Source organism: Mus caroli, chromosome 13 (assembly GCF_900094665.2).
Source record: "Mus caroli chromosome 13, CAROLI_EIJ_v1.1, whole genome shotgun sequence".
Lineage (NCBI taxonomy): Eukaryota > Metazoa > Chordata > Mammalia > Rodentia > Muridae > Mus > Mus caroli.
Window position 1 is genome coordinate 24,465,072 of NC_034582.1, and position 8,936 is coordinate 24,474,007.

The following is an 8,936-nucleotide window of genomic DNA, read 5'->3' on the forward strand; positions in this document are numbered from 1 at the left end:
AAAAAAAAAAAAAAAAAAAAAAAAAAAAAAAAAAAAAAAAAAAACACAGTTGAGCAAATGCTTTTCATTTAGTTGGAAGGTCCTGAAAGTCACCATTTGTAGACAACACAGGTGAACAGTCAGACTTGCCTCCTATAGGAGTTTATTGGGACCATCCTGGAGGATTCTCCTAAGCCAAACAGATGCAAATCTAGCCATGCTAAACAGCAAAAGTGTAAAACTCCAGCTACTTTAAAGTTGGTAAGCAAACCTGGTAATAATTTCAATGACCAACACACAGACAAAAGCGGCTGTTGTGCAGGGGACTAAACAAATGTTAACGACAGCCTTGAATACAACTTGTCAGAAGATAGTTTCCTACTTTAATATGCACATTTCATATTCTATATTATACTTTAATATTGTCATTTCTAGGCGACTACCTGATAGTAGATTGCAATTGAGAAGAAACCATACTTTGGTAATTCTATCCAAAACTTCCTAAGGGGAAAAAAAAAAGGGAACGTAATCTAACCAGGTAAAATGTCACATGCAGAAGGCACCACAGCCTACTGAGGCACAGACGTAGCAAATGAAGTGCACCTTCATTTTAGAAAGAACTGTTCTACTGAGCACAATTTCCACAAACCCTAATTTCTATTTAAATAAAGACAACTCAGAAAAAAAACTACAATCAGAAGGTATATGACGGCTCCTGATTCCAGGTTGATAACACATGAAGCCACTGCATTTACATTTTAGCTGACTGAAATACTTGTTTCTTTGTGTAGCTGCGGCTGGCCTCAAACTCAAATTGATAGTGAAAGATGCCCTTGAACTTCCCGTCCTCCAGGTGAGTGTTGGGGTTATAGGTCGGAGTCAACCAACAAGATTCACATAGCTCTAGGCAAGCACTATACGAACTGAGTGACATCCTCAGTCACCCCAAATTTTAAAGCTATAGCCAAGACCACTCATCCTTAACAGCTTTCAGAGTAGACAGGCAGGCAGGTGGGGTGGCTCACCCAATAAAGGCACTCACTTATCACTAAACCTGATGACTTGAGTTTGATTCCCCAGACAACTACGAGGTAAAAGGAAAAAAAATATGGGCTCTTGCAAGATGTTTATTCTCTGACTGCCACACACACACACATGCCTGCTCCAGCAGAGAATAAATAAACAAATAAGTGGAAGAACAAAAGAGAGAATCTAAGTAAACTAATTCTGAAACTCACTGTCATCTCAGTCGAGATCAAGTTTGATCTTCCTACCTGGAAGGGTGAAGCCAGGCCCCTCAACAGCAGGCTAGCTCATAGTTATGCTTAACCGATATTTGCTGACGCAAATTAACCTGAAATTGATTAGCCAACAGAACTGGACAAAATATGTTCTTAGAGAAAGGCATGTTCAAGCATGTGTACACTTGCATCCAAATTGATTTTAATTATATTAGTAGCAGTTCTGTGGGACATGATTTTTACTTTGTAAGCCAGCTAGGAAAGTTTGAGGCATCCAAACATCACTGATTGAAGAAATTTATAGTACTATTATTTATTAAGTTTATTAATGCTCAGTCCCCCTGTTACATTTTTTCCAGACATATATGCTTTAGGGGTTCTGTTATTATTAGTAGTGCTAGCAATTGAACCCAGGGTCTCATGCACGCTAGGTAAGAACTCTACAACGGAGGGACATCCCCAGCCCTACATAGATGCTTCTTACAACCCTCTGGGACGGGTGTGAGGGTACCTACTTTACAAATGACAAAACTAAGTAAGATTCAAGGAAATCAAGCAACCAGTAATTGCCTGGGCTGGAACGCATTCCAAAGCCTGAGCCCAACACTAGGCAGCCATTAAGCCAGATTCTGATATAGTAACTTCAGAAGGGTGATACTCTTCTCAAGAGTCACACTGTCCCCTCTGTGTGACAAAAAATACTCCAGCAGATAAACTTTCAGTGAAACACAGGGAACACTGACACCTCTGTCTAGCACACTCTGCTGAAAGCATCCTCTGCAGCAGGGAAGCCCAGTAATGAGAACGAGACTCCAAAGCCATCCCTCTCTTGTTTAACAACTAGAAAATAAACTTCCTAACAAACGCATCTAAGTTGCAGGAACACTGGACAAGGCGGAGCCTCTTCAAGATGAAGGGCTGCAGAAGGTTATTTAAACCTTTGTTTTAGAGGTGATAGAAAAGAAGTGTGGAAGGGTTCCAGAGTCTAGTTTTACACAAATCCCAAACTCATTCTATTTTACTTATAATGAGATAAAATTTTTTTCCAGTTATTGTGTTTTTCTTGACCAAACTGAGTTTTCAGAGCAAGCTGCTTCGACAAGGGCAGGAAACACTGTAAGGAAGCAATGCTTTATGTTCCCATTGAGATGATGAGAATTCTTAGTTGCATTCGCAGATATGAACAGAAATTAATCGTAAGGAATTCAAAAAGGAATAAGAACTCTTGGGTATCTGTCATGAAGGTTAATCGAATCCTCCCTCATGTCCTTTGGTTATGGCAAGGCCAAAGCTTCCATTCTAAGAGAACCCACTGCATTTTGTATTGACAATCTACCATTAGAAATGTATGTATTTGGAGGTCACTTGTGGATTTTGTTAACAAAATAAACTGCCGAGATGCAAAATAATAATAATAACGACAACAACAACATAATGCAAGCCTGTTCTGTTAAAATAAAATATTCACGGTGGTACCTAAGGAGAAAATCAGCCACAAATAAAATAAGGTATGGCCTGTTGAACATATTGGACTCATTACTGACATAAAACATATATAACTCCACATAAATCAACATTCATTATACGTGCAGATATTGATGAATACGTAGTAAAAAAAAATCAATAAACTTTCATCAGATACTCCCAAATTATCATTCCACTTCAGAAACTATCTACAAAACACAGTCCCCAAGAAGGAAACATAAAGTCATAAGTCACTTTAGGCAGGCAACAACTCAAAACAAGGAGACAGATCTCCAGTGGCATTAAGTATCAGGCCCAAAAGGAAGTGCTCGTGGGTGTCTAAGAAACATACCTTCTACAAGCAGAGAATTTCCGGGCATCACACTCCAATAATCCACATAAGGAAAGCCTTGTCGAAAATCCCAGCAATTTAACTGAAGAAACTTCTAAATGAAGAAGTTGATGATGCTTTGTCCAGTGCTACCTTGCAGCGGTCCTGGCATCTTCATGCTAGCGGCTGGTAGGTATATATCCAATAAGAGTAATTCGAAGGCATTTCAGTAGAAGTACTCCTGCTAAGTGGGTGACATGACTCTTGGAGTCGCTGGTATGACACCTATACAATTAGAATGTATTAAGGTTAGTTGTCGGGACAGTCAGTCTATACACTCCCTCCCTAAAAGAATAACTGTCGTCTTAATTCCTTTCAGTCTTTGACATGAAGATTCAAAGCTCCAAGGCTCTAGCACCTTGCAGAATGCTAACTCTCAGAAGTTAATGCATTGTTTGGATGCTTCCTAGAGTCACCCGCAGTAGGATGAGTTCTGTGTTTCCCTTGTCTTGTTAAAAAGTGTCTCCAGGAGCTTGAAGAACACCTCCAGCATTTGGAAACACGGAAGAGGGTGGAGAAGGTGATAAACCACCTTGGTATTTGGACGGAGCCCACAAAACATACCTGAAGACCATGAGCCTGGTTTTGTGTTGCAGAATCAAGATAAAGTCATATTTAAAGGCATCCGACAGATAAAGCCAACATCTGTCCTTTGGACAAACCCTAACTTAGATTTCTAAGTTATCTTTTTTTGTTGTTTAATGAACGCAAGTGGCTGGCAGAGATAAACAACTTTTGGAGCGAAGTAGAAAAACAGCAAAAGATAGTTCATATAAAGTGAAGATATTGACTTACTGAGCAAGAACCAACGCAGAAGCTTTCCGAAGTTAGGGGACTTGGGAAACAAAGTTAGGAAGCCGCCCTTCACCGCTATCTGGAGGGAACCTCGCTGCTTCCCCTCAGAACAGAGACTAAAAAGCCGCCGCTCTTTTGGGCGGGTGTGGCCGATAGAAACAAAAGGTTAAAACACAAAAGGCGGGGCGGAGGGCTAGGTCAGGGGAGCTCGGCAGGCTCGTGGTTCCCTTCTTATTCAGACTGGCTGAGATAGGCCGGGGGTCGCCAACTCCAAAGAGAGGATGGATCCCGACGAGGACAGCAATAGGTCATTCTGGGTGGGTCATTAAACTGAACCAAACCACGGAGGTGAGGGGAGCGGACTCTTAACTAATGGTCCAGGCCCCATCAGCTTCATCTGCGCAGCTCATGACAGTCTGGAACCTGTGGCTTCCTCAACTGGACCCCAGCCCCGAAGAAAACTTCCCGGACTCCTATTAATTTGCTGGAACTCCCTTACCACCCAAACCCTGTCTACATTCTATTGTTGCACGCTTCGTGTCTCCAGAGCGCTCCAGGGACAGTGAAGTTTGAAAACGCGTGAGGAAATGACCCCCACCTCTGCATCTCTTTCTTTTTTGGTGACCAAAGTCAGAGCTTATGTGTGGGTGAGCCTGATCTAATTCCCATCCTTATCAGAACGTTTTCCTCCAATCTACACACAACCAGGGAAAAGCGAGGCAGTATCCAGTTTGGATGCCCTTCTTCTCAGCCCCTCACCACCCCTAAAGAAGAAGCACAAGAGATGAAGGCATTTAAAATAAACAAAACAATCTGTGTGAGAGTTTAAAAGAACAAAAGAAAAGGAGAACCGGGGAAAGAGATACAATTAAATAATAATAATAAAAGAAAAGAAAAAGAAAGAAACAGTCAAACTTGGCTGCTAGATCTATGACTTTGCCCTCGGAAGGGCTGGGAGCAGGGGGACCTGAGGGAAGCAGGACAAACAGGACAAGTCCACTCACCTTCTCCCTCCACTTCGTCGCACTTTGAAGGGACATTGTTTCCATTGTTGCAGCCTGCGAGGCGCTAGGACACTTTTGCGCAGCCTGACAGCGGAGAAAGTCGCGTTGACAAAGTTGCGAGAAAGAGATACTCGGGCGTCCAGGGAGCGGGAGAAGGAGTTCATCAGAGTTCCCCCTTTTGTTCCAAGTCCCAGAGCAGACAAAGAGGCGGAGAGCCGCGGCAGGTTTCTCCCTCTCACCCCTTCCTCCTCTCTCCCTCCCCTCCCTCCCCGCCCCCTCCCTCTCCCCGCATCTCCCGCCCGACTCTAAGCCTTGGTGCGCAGCTCCCGCTGTTCTGTCCCCAAGACCAGCAACTCAGTCCCGACCCTCTCTCCTTCCATCTCCCCGAAAACTTTGCCCAGAAGATGCGGGTCTTGGTCCCTTCTCACACACCCTTTGAACACCCAGCCTCCAGTCCGCGCTCTCACGCCCGGGGAAATCTCCAAACTCATTGTTTCCGGGAGATGCACCTCTTTGTTTGCACTTTCCCTGCCAATCAGGGAGAGGAGCGGTCCACTTTGGCAATGAGTTTCTGCCATTTCTCAAGCATCCCAAGAGACGTAATATGAAGGATCCAGTCAACCCTTTAAGGTAAGAGGTACAATCACAGGTAGGGCTCACAGAAGCCTCTCTATCTGTGACCCTCCATCCTATGCACCCTCCTTCAACCAACAGCCTAGAAGAATTCAAAGAAGTTCTAAGTGATGGAAAAGTCTCTTCTCCCTCCCTCATCAGTGTCCACACAGGACCCTAAGGAAAAACCCTCAAATCTGCATGGCAGAGGCCACTAAGTATCCCACAGGGACCTACACCTTGCCCTTGTAGGTTACCTGTTGCTGGGGGGATGCTGAACAGAGACCACCGGCTCAAACCTCAGAGAACTTCCTCTTATCTCCAACTATATTAACAAGACTCTCAGGTTAACATGGCTCCTTCCCAAACCTACTGTTCCTCCCTAGTTCCCTTCCTTTCACAGCTACAGGGTCTTCCTCTTTCACCTCTAACTACCCATCCTCTTCCCTCCCCCACCTTCTGGTCCTGGGCAAACCAGGTGTCTTCCTTGTCTGGGAGTCTCTCAATCTTACTTAGAGCCTTCTGAAAATCGTCCATCAGTTCCAGAACTGGGGTCCCCACTTTACAACACCGCAGCATTCAGCTCTCATCCCAACATGGTTTCCCCCCACTCCCACCCCCACCCCAGGAACTCAAAGCTGCACCAATTTCCTTTCTAGATCTCACCAGAATAGAAGAAAAGCAGGAAGGTGGGAAAAGGTAGAGGGAGACGCAGCCTTTTATATTAAGTCAGTCTTCAGGGCAAAGGGGGTTTAAAAAAAAGATACTCAAACATTCCAAAGCAAATATTCAACCTCCTGCTGGTGTCCACGCACCATATATACTCTTTCTCCAAATCTAGACAGGGAAGACTCAATGAGTTGTTAAATGTGAGGGTAAAGAGATGGGGTAAAAGGGGGCGTTGGGAGCTGTATTCCTGGCTAAGATGTAAGATGCGAAGAAGGGGTAGGAAGGGAACCTTGCTGGGTCTGGAATGTCATGGGTGTGGATCATAACAAGCACCCTTCCAGTGCTTGCCAAGTCTCTCCCCTTGGGGAGAACAAAGACTCTGTGAGAGGGCTTCCGTTCTGATCTCCTGGGGTCTGCACTGGGCCCTGTGTTCCGCTGCCAGACTGCCAGAGCGCGCACTCCACTCGGCTAGCTGTCTGAAACTTTGTAACCAACTTCCTCCCAATAAGCGCTCAAGGTTCGCTGGCCCAAAGAAACCTAGACAATAACATCCCAGAAACAGAGAGATGCGCTCTCCAAGGTCGGTCCTCCAACCATGCTAGGTGCTGGTTCCCACCCGAATGCTGGGCTACCCTCTGCGCAAAGGCAAGCAGAGCACACTCAATCCATTAGTTCCTTTAAAAGCAGTTTCTAAAGTTGGGGACCCTGCTGGGTCTGGAATGTCGGGGGAACAGAGTTAGGTAGAAGCAACTACTGGAAAATGTAACAAAGTAATAAAGAATCCACAGGAAAGGGCAAGGAGGATGGCTCAAGAGGCTCCTTGAGGGAGGACCAGGGCACACTAGCAGGGCGCATGCCCGCGCGGGTCCCGCCAAGATTCCACATACGCAATCGCTCCTGGGATCCTGGCAGCATGTGGCCACCAACTAGGGGTGGCACCTGCACAGTGTCCTGAAGTTGTCCCTTGTCTTGCGGAAGTTCAAAAGCCTCTTTTTAGGATAGGAATCTTGAATGCATCACAACCACAAAGAGGAAACATCCTCACCCACTCCTGTCTGGCACATTCTCCTCTTTGTTTAATTATGATGATCGCCAGAATTTTGTTTTTAGGAGAAATGTACCCTCCCGCAAATAAGCACTTCCTGTTCCCCCATCTCAAATATCTGCGTTAAAGGTCATGAAAACCCCGTACAGCCGCTTCTGGAAAATACTCCCAATCTGTAGGTCACGTCACCCTAGGTAGTTTCTAACTCCTAAATAGTATCCAGTTCTCCAGTTATCCTTACAGTGCATAATACTGCCAATCCTCCCTGGTGGCACACCCCCATAATCCCAATCTTTTGGATGCTGAGGATGTAAGATAACTGAATTCAAGACTATCTTGGGCTACAAAGTGAGCTCCAGAATTGCCTGGGGCTATTCTGTGATAGTGAGCCCCTGTGATGAAATTAAATAAATAAATAATAATAATTTAAAAAGAAAGATCAAAAAGATTCCCTGGAAATATCTCTTACCCAGGCAGTTCATGAAGGATCTCAGGGATGGTCTGTGTCAGCACTGCTATGTTTTAAAAGGAAGCTCTTGCTCTCAGTTAGGGTTACCATTGCTGCCATGAAACAGCAATGTTGTTGTTATTGTTGTTGTCGTTGTCGTCGTCGTCACTGTCAAGACAGGGTCTTGTTATATATCCCTGGATTGCCTATGAAATTCACTATGTAGACCAGGCTGACTTTGTGATCACAGAGATCGACCTGCCTCTGCCTCCCAAATGTGGGAATTAAAGGAGTCTACTACCATGCCCAAGCTTGATTTAAGGCTTCTAACAATGACACTCAGCTGCATGACTCTCCTTTTTGACTCCTGTGGTCATTGCCTTCTTTGTGCTCTAAGACTACTATGGTTGGTACAGAGGGGCAAGCCACCGGTGCCAGGCAGCAAAGCCCTTCAGAGTAGGCCTTACATAGAAGATGTTAGACACACTCCAACTCCCGCACTGGGAGGTGGGACTGTGTTAAACTCTTCTAGTCTCACTGTGGTGCCCAATGTTAAGCCTTAGTTAGCCACAGCAGTCATCTCTCAGGGAGCCAACTCTGTGTTAGCTAGCTGCCTCATGTTCTCCTTTATCCCTTTTCCCTTCTTCTCCACCCTGCTTATTTGCGTGCTCCCTTCTCTCCTGGTCCTTCTAGAGTCACATCCCAAATAGACTACAGTACCTGCTGCTAAGTCCTACCCTCACAGCTTCCTAGGAAATTCAACATAAGAAACCTTTTCATGTAGTCCTTCTAGAGGGAAGAACACATTCTGTTTGGAGACAGAAGGTAGCAGATCACATTTTCCCTAGAAGAGAATTCTGTTCAGTAATAACAAATGTTTAGGGATTGCACTTAATTAGCTATGCAATAGTTTAAGATCAGTTATATTGCGCTCACTGAGAGAGAAGTAGGAATAAATAGAATCATATATTACCTATGAGAGCTGTATACACAGGTTCATAATGGTCATATCCAGTTCCTTCCTCTAATGACAACAGTCAGCAAGGCAATCGGAAATACTAACTAGAAATCTCTGTTTTGAAAAAGGAATTTAAGGGGCTGGAGAGATGGCTCTGCAGTTAAGAGCACTGGCTGCTCTTCCAGAGGACCTGGGTTCAATTCCCAGCACCCATGTGATATCTCACAATTGTCTGTAACTTCAGTTCCAGGGAATGCAACACACTTACACTCTCTCTCCCTCTCTCGCTTTCTCTCTCTCTCTCTCTCTCTCTCTCTCTCTCTCTCTCTC

The 8,936-nt window shown here is 44.8% G+C and overlaps 1 long non-coding RNA gene across 2 annotated transcripts in view; it reads right to left on the reverse strand.

Moving 5' to 3' along the window:
• The window catches only part of LOC110308020, a 173,883-nt gene extending 168,808 nt beyond the window's left edge, over nt 1-5,075 (reverse strand). Inside the window, exons 1-2 of one of the 2 annotated variants that reach the window (XR_003838574.1) lie at nt 4,875-5,075; nt 3,037-3,300 (exon numbers count right to left, since the gene is read on the reverse strand). This is a non-coding gene — a long non-coding RNA (uncharacterized LOC110308020). Of the gene's footprint in view, nt 1-3,036; nt 3,301-3,870; nt 3,991-4,874 lie in introns of those variants that run through there. The other variant, XR_003838575.1, reaches the window with a different exon arrangement.
• Nucleotides 5,076-8,936: the final 3,861 nt, after the last annotated feature.